The following is an 8,604-nucleotide window of genomic DNA, read 5'->3' on the forward strand; positions in this document are numbered from 1 at the left end:
ATACTGTGTGTGGGGGCTGCACTATACTTTGTGTGTGTTTGTGGGGGATGAATTATACTGTGTGTGTGGGGCTGCATTATACTCTGAGGGGGCTGCTTTATACTCTGGGGGTCTACATTATACTGTGTGTGTGGGGGGGCTGTATTATAATCTGAAAGGGCTGCATTATACTCTGAGGGAGCTGCATTATTCTCTGAAGGGGCTGCATAATACTGTGGGTGTGGGTTCTGCATTATACTGTGTGTGAGGGCTGCACTATGTGTGTGTGTGTGTTTGTGGGGGGCCGCATTATACTCTGAGGGGCTGCTTTATACTCTGAGGGGGGTTGCAGTATACTCTATCAAGGACCATGGGAGCGCATTTTACTATATGTACTATATGGGACCTGCATTATACAGTATCAAGGACTATCTGCACCAATCATTCTCCCTCAGCCAGAGTAAGGGTAGGTGCATACGGTCAGTAAATGATGTGGGTTGGATGCTGCGTACCTGTGCAGCATCCAGATGTTACAGCATAGCGGATGGGATTTCAAGAAATCCCATGCCTACTGTGCGTGCACCGATGCCCGCGGATCACCCAGAGATGGACATGTGGCGTGTCTCTCCAGTTCGCAGCATGTCTATTTATCTTGCAGAGACACAAGCCTCCGTAAGATAAATCTCACCCATACAATGTATTTGAAGGTTTAATTCCGCACAGTTCAATGGACACATTCAGAATCACCTGCATTCAATAGCTGGCAACACTATGGACGTAGCGGACATGCGCTGCATACAAATCGCTGCCAATTACTGAACGTGTGCAGATACCCTAAAAATTCCAGGAAACAAGCGTTGAATGACTTCAATATTGTCGATCGGGCTCGTTTAGCGGCCTGAACTCAGCGCAAGTAAATACAACAGAAATGTTTCTGAGTGATGGAGCGATATGTGAGCATTTGCAGACCCACTTTAAGCTTTCGCCAAGGGCCCCACTTTGTCTAAAACCGACCCTGCATGGCGGACGCATCCCTCAAAGATCAACCCAACCCACCTCGTCAAGGAATCTCTGAAAAGGGACATCTCATTTGGTGTAAAGTTCATTAATAAAACCTAGTTGAAAAAATGATTTTTAGCCCCAAATACATGAATTTTAAGGAAAAAATACCCATATCCCAACAGTAGAAAAGTGAAGGGTATATGTCAAAGACTGAAATAAAAAAAAAAGTTGAGAGTTAAAAAAAATTGGGGGCAATAAATATTATAATATGATTACACAGACAATATTTGTCACAGTAAGTACAGGTATAAATGTGAAACTATCACATTTTCTGCTTTTATTTTTAAGAAAGTTTTTTGCATTCAGGAAACTTTCTGATGTTCTATTCTCTTTAGATTTATTTGTGAGAATACTGACGATCTGCTGACAAAACCGTTCACTGGTGGTATTGATGATGATGGTAGTGATGATCTCACTGGTGGTAATGATGATGATGGTAGTGATGAGCTCACTGGTGGTAATGATGATGATGGTAGTGATGATCTCACTGGTGGTAATGATGATATTGTTGATGTTGTCCATCTTGAACTGTCCTCCCACCTCTCCTCCTGCTCCCTCTTTGACCGCTTACAATCAGGCTTCCGACTGCACCACTCAACTGAAACTGCCATAACTAAAGTCACCAACGACCTACTAACCGCCAAGAGCAAGCGACAATACTCAGTCCTTCTTCTCCTGGACCTGTCTTCTGCCTTCGACACTGTGGACCATTCCCTCCTGCTCCAGATTCTCTCATCTCTGGGTATCACAGGCTTGGCCCTATCCTGGATCTCATCATATCTAACAGACTGATCATTCTGTGTCTCCCTCTCCCACACCACCTCCTCACCTTTCCCATTCTCTGTCAGTGTTCCTCAAGGCTCAGTTCTAGGACCCCTACTCTTCTCCATCTACAACTTTGGCCTGGGACAGCTCATAGAATTCCACAGCTTGCAGTATCATCTCTATGCCGATGACACGCAGATCTACCTATCTGGACCTGACCTCACCTCCTTACTGACCAAAATCCCACAATGTCTGTCCGCTATTTCAGCTTTCTTCTCTGCTCGCTTTCTAAAACTGAACATGGACAAAACAGAATTCATAATCTTTCCCCCATCTCACTCTACCCCTCCACCAGACTTATCCATCAATGTCAATGGTTGCTCACTTTCCCCAGTCCCGCATGCTCGGTGCCTCGGGGTGATCCTCGACTCTGCCCTCACTTTCAAGCCACTTATCCAAACCCTAACCTCCTGCTGTCGCAATCTCAAAAATATTTCCCGGATCCGTGCATTCCTTGACCATGACACCGCAAAAACACTAGTGCATGCCCTTATCATCTCCGGCCTTGACTACTGCAACCTCCTACTCTCTGGCCTCCCCTCTAGCACTCTGGCACCACTCCAATCCATCCTACATTCTGCTGCACGACTAATCCACCTGTCTCCCCGTTATTCCCCAGCCTCTCCCCTATGCCAAGCCCTTCATTGGCTTCCTATTGTGCAGAGGCTCCAGTTCAAAACCCTATGATATACAAAGCCACCTACAGCCTGTCTCCTCCTTACATCTGTGACATGGTCTCCCGGTACCTACCAGCATGCAACCTTCGATCCTCTCAAGATCTCCTTCTCTACTCTCCTCTTATCTCTTCTTCCCACAACCGCATACAAGACTTCTCCTGTGCTTCCCCGATTCTCTGGAATTCCCTCCCCCTACACATCAGACTCTCGCCTACCATGGAAACCTTCAAAAAGAACCTGAAGACCCAGCTCTTCCGACAAACCTATAACCTGCAGTGACCCACAGTCTACTGATCCGCCGCACAACCAGCTCTACCCTCTCCTAGTGTATCCTCACCCAACCGTAGATTGTGAGCCCTTGCGGGCAGGGTCCTCTCTCCTTTTGTACTTATGTGTGTCTTGTACTGCTCATGTTTATTGTACTTGTCTATATTTGCCCCTTTTCACATGTAAAGCGCCATGGATAAATGGCGCTATAAATTGTATAATAATAATAATAATAATAATAATAATGTTGTCTATAAATCTTGATTGTATTCTTTCTTCGTCTCTTTCAGCCTTCCACTGACCTTACCCAGTCCACTATTTCCTCTTTTCTGATATTGAAGGGACGCTCTGTTTGTGAAAAACAGGAGAAGATAATGTAATTATTTCTTTGGGTGTAATGGAGGAGGCCAACTCAAAATTAGTAAAGGTACTGTCACACTAAGCGATATCGCTAGCAATATCGCTATAACTTGTGACGTTATAGCGATATTGCTAGCGATATCGCTGTGTGTGATACTTACCTACAACCCGCTTCCCCCCTGGTTATCGCTGATCGCGCGAGAACGTTCAGGACCGCTTCTCGTCGTCAGCTTCCTGTTGTGATGACGAGCGACGCGTGGAGCCGGGCGGGAGGACGCAGGATCGCCTGGTGTGACAGGTAAGTAGCGACCCCCGTCCCCAGCGATGTCGCTGGTGAGATCTGCCAGTGTGGCAGCTCACTAGCGACCACTTAGCGATGCACCAGCGATCCTGACCGTGTCATATCGCTGGTCGGGATCACTGGTACATCGCTAAGTGTGACAGTACCTTTAGGCCTCATTCAGATGTTTTGGGGTTGTTTTTGCATGCAAAGAGAAAATTTTCATCCATTTTTGGTCAATGTGTCCGCTTTTTCCATCACGGTACAATCGTTTTTTCCTCTATCCAAAAAATAAGTTCTCCTACCCTTTAAGCAGCAAAAAAAAAAATGCAGTTCATTTGCTTTATTTTTTATAGACCCACATTATTGTACTTACCTGGGTCATCACTTATTATTTCTATCAGCTCATCTTCTTCCTGAACCTTTGTTTTGTTACTGAAAATAGGAAATAGAGAAAATCTTTAATCTCCTTATCATGCGCAGGAATTCTAGAAGGAAGCAATGTGCAGAATAATGCATTGTCCAACTCCAGGAAATGCACCCTATTAAGAGCGGTTATAGGAAGCTTCGCCCCCAGCAATTTGCCTCCAGCAGTTCGCCCCAGGTACATTTTGCCCCCAGCATTTGGCCCCCAGGATGTTTCGCCACCGCACATTTCGCCCCCAGCGTTTCGCCCCTGGATGTTTCGCCCCCGGATGTTTCACCTACAGCATTTTGTCCCTGGATGGGTCGCCATCTGATGTTTCGCCCCTAGCATGTTGACCCCTGATGTTTCACCCTCAGCTTTTGGGGTCAACATGCAGGGAACAAAACATCTAGGGCTGAACATACCTGAGGGTAAAATATACAGGACCCCAATTGCTGGGGATTCCTGTGGCTGCCTTTTCAGCAGCTCACCCAGTGTCTCATCTGGCTGGCCTTAAAGGAGTATTATCACCCTAGAACACAAAAAAACTGACATACTTACCTGTCACAGCTGCAGCTCCTTGGGTATGGGGCGATATGTGCGGGGGTGAAATGTGCGGGGTCGAAACACCCTGGGGGCAAAATGCTGGGGGCGAAATGTGCGGGGGCGAACTGCTGGGGGCGAACTGCGGGGGGCGAAACATCCAAATCCCATATAACACAGTCCACATAGTATATAACACAGCCAAATAGTATATAACACAGTCCACATAGTATATAACACAGCCCACATAGTATATAACACAGCCCACATAGTATATAACACAGCCACATAGTATATAACACAGTCCACATAGTATATAACACAGCCACATAGTATATAACCCAGCAACATAGTATACTTTATAACACAGTCACATAGTATATAACACAGGCCACATAACATATAACATAGCCTATAAAGTATGTAACACAACCACATAGTATATAACACAGTCCACATAGTATATAACACAGTCCACATAGTATATAACACAGCCCACATAGTATATAACACAGTCCACATAGTATATAACACAGCCACATAGTATATAACCCAGCAACATAGTATACTTTATAACACAGTCACATAGTATATAACACAGGCCACATAACATATAACATAGCCTATAAAGTATGTAACACAACCACATAGTATATAACACAGTCCACATAGTATATAACACAGTCCACATAATATATAACACAGCCCACTTAGTATATAACACAGCCACATAGAATATAACACAGCCCACATAGAATATAATACAGCCCACATAATATATAGCACAGCCCACATAGTATATAACACAGCCACATAGTATATAACACAGCCCACATAGTATATAACACAGCCACATAGTATATAGCACAATCCACATAGTATATAACACAGCCACATAGTATATAACACAGCCCACATAGAATATAATACAGCCTACATAGAATATAATACAGCCCACATAGTATATAAACACAGCCACATAGTATATAACACAGCCACATAGTATATAATACAGCCACATAGTATATAACACAGCCACATAGTATATAACACAGGCCACATAGTATATAACAGGGTTTCCCAACTCCAGTCCTCAAGGCACACCAACAGATCATGTTTTCAGGATTTCCTTTGTATTGCACAGGTGAAGCAATTATCACCTGAGCAATACTAAGGAAATCCTGAAAACATGATCTATTGGTGTGCCTTGAGGACTGGAGTTGGGAAACCCTGGTATATAACACAGCCCACATAGTATACAACACAGCCACATAGTATAAAACACAGCCCACATAGTATATAACACAGCCACATAGTATAGTGTATAACACAGCCCCACATAGTATATAACACAGGCCACATAGTATATAACACAGGCCACATAGTATATAACACAGCCAACATAGTATATAACACAGTCCACATAGTATATAACACAGCCCACATAGTATACAACACAGCCACATAGTATAAAACACAGCCCACATAGTATATAACACAGCCACATAGTATAGTGTATAACACAGCCACATAGTATATAACACAGGCCACATAGTATATAACACAGGCCACATAGTATATAACACAGCCAACATAGTATATAACACAGTCCACATAGTATATAACACAGCCCACATAGTATATAACACAGGCCACATAGTATATAACACAGCCCACATAGTATATAACACAGTCCACATAGTATATAACACAGTCCACATAGTATGTAACACAGCCGACATAGTATATAACACAGTCCACATAGTATATAACACAGCCACATAGTATATAACACAGTCCACATAGTATATAACACAGCCACATAGTATATAACCCAGCAACATAGTATACTTTATAACACAGTCACATAGTATATAACACAGGCCACATAACATATAACATAGCCTATAAAGTATGTAACACAACCACATAGTATATAACACAGTCCACATAGTATATAACACAGTCCACATAGTATATAACACAGCCCACATAGTATATAACACAGTCCACATAGTATATAACACAGCCACATAGTATATAACCCAGCAACATAGTATACTTTATAACACAGTCACATAGTATATAACACAGGCCACATAACATATAACATAGCCTATAAAGTATGTAACACAACCACATAGTATATAACACAGTCCACATAGTATATAACACAGTCCACATAATATATAACACAGCCCACTTAGTATATAACACAGCCACATAGAATATAACACAGCCCACATAGAATATAATACAGCCCACATAATATATAGCACAGCCCACATAGTATATAACACAGCCACATAGTATATAACACAGCCCACATAGTATATAACACAGCCACATAGTATATAGCACAATCCACATAGTATATAACACAGCCACATAGTATATAACACAGCCCACATAGAATATAATACAGCCTACATAGAATATAATACAGCCCACATAGTATATAAACACAGCCACATAGTATATAACACAGCCACATAGTATATAATACAGCCACATAGTATATAACACAGCCACATAGTATATAACACAGGCCACATAGTATATAACAGGGTTTCCCAACTCCAGTCCTCAAGGCACACCAACAGATCATGTTTTCAGGATTTCCTTTGTATTGCACAGGTGAAGCAATTATCACCTGAGCAATACTAAGGAAATCCTGAAAACATGATCTATTGGTGTGCCTTGAGGACTGGAGTTGGGAAACCCTGGTATATAACACAGCCCACATAGTATACAACACAGCCACATAGTATAAAACACAGCCCACATAGTATATAACACAGCCACATAGTATAGTGTATAACACAGCCCCACATAGTATATAACACAGGCCACATAGTATATAACACAGGCCACATAGTATATAACACAGCCAACATAGTATATAACACAGTCCACATAGTATATAACACAGCCCACATAGTATACAACACAGCCACATAGTATAAAACACAGCCCACATAGTATATAACACAGCCACATAGTATAGTGTATAACACAGCCACATAGTATATAACACAGGCCACATAGTATATAACACAGGCCACATAGTATATAACACAGCCAACATAGTATATAACACAGTCCACATAGTATATAACACAGCCCACATAGTATATAACACAGGCCACATAGTATATAACACAGCCCACATAGTATATAACACAGTCCACATAGTATATAACACAGTCCACATAGTATGTAACACAGCCGACATAGTATATAACACAGTCCACATAGTATATAACACAGTCCACATAATATGTAACACTTCCCACATAGTATATAACACAGCCACATAGTATATAACACAGTCACATAGTATATAACACAGCCACATAGTATATAACACAGCCACATAGTATATAACACAGCCACATAGTATATAACACAGCCCACATAGTATATAACACAGCCCACATAGTATATAACACAGCCACAAAGTATATAACACAGCCACATAGAATATAACACAGCCACATGGTATATAACACAGCCACATAGTATATAACACAGGCCACATAATATATAACACAGTCCACATAGTAAATAACACAGTCCACATAGTATATAACACAGCCAAATAGTATATAACACAGCCACATAGTATATAACACAGCCACATAGAATATAACACAGCCCACATAGAATATAACACAACCACATGGTATATAACACAGCCACATAGTATATAACACAGCCACATAGTATATAGCACAGGCCACATAATAAATAACACAGGCCACATAGTATATAACACAGGCCACATAGTATATAACACAGCCCACATAGTATATAACACAGCCACATAGTATATAACACAGCCACATAGTATATAACACAGCCACATAATATATAACACAGGCCACATAATATATAACACAGCCCACATAGTATATAACACAGCCACATAGAATATAACACAGCCACATAGTATATAACACAGGCCACATAATATATAACACAGCCCACATAGTAAATAACACAGTCCACATAGTATATAACACAGCCCACATAGTAAATAACACAGCCCACATAGTAAATAACACAGTCCACATAGTATATAACACAGCCATATAGTATATAACACAGCCCACATAGTAAATAACACAGCCCACATAGTAAATAACACAGCCCACATAGTAAATAACACAGTCCACATAGTATATAACACAGCCACATAGAAT

This window comes from Dendrobates tinctorius, unplaced genomic scaffold (assembly GCF_039654945.1).
Source record: "Dendrobates tinctorius isolate UK_male_01 unplaced genomic scaffold, ASM3965494v1 ptg000038l, whole genome shotgun sequence".
NCBI lineage: Eukaryota > Metazoa > Chordata > Amphibia > Anura > Dendrobatidae > Dendrobates > Dendrobates tinctorius.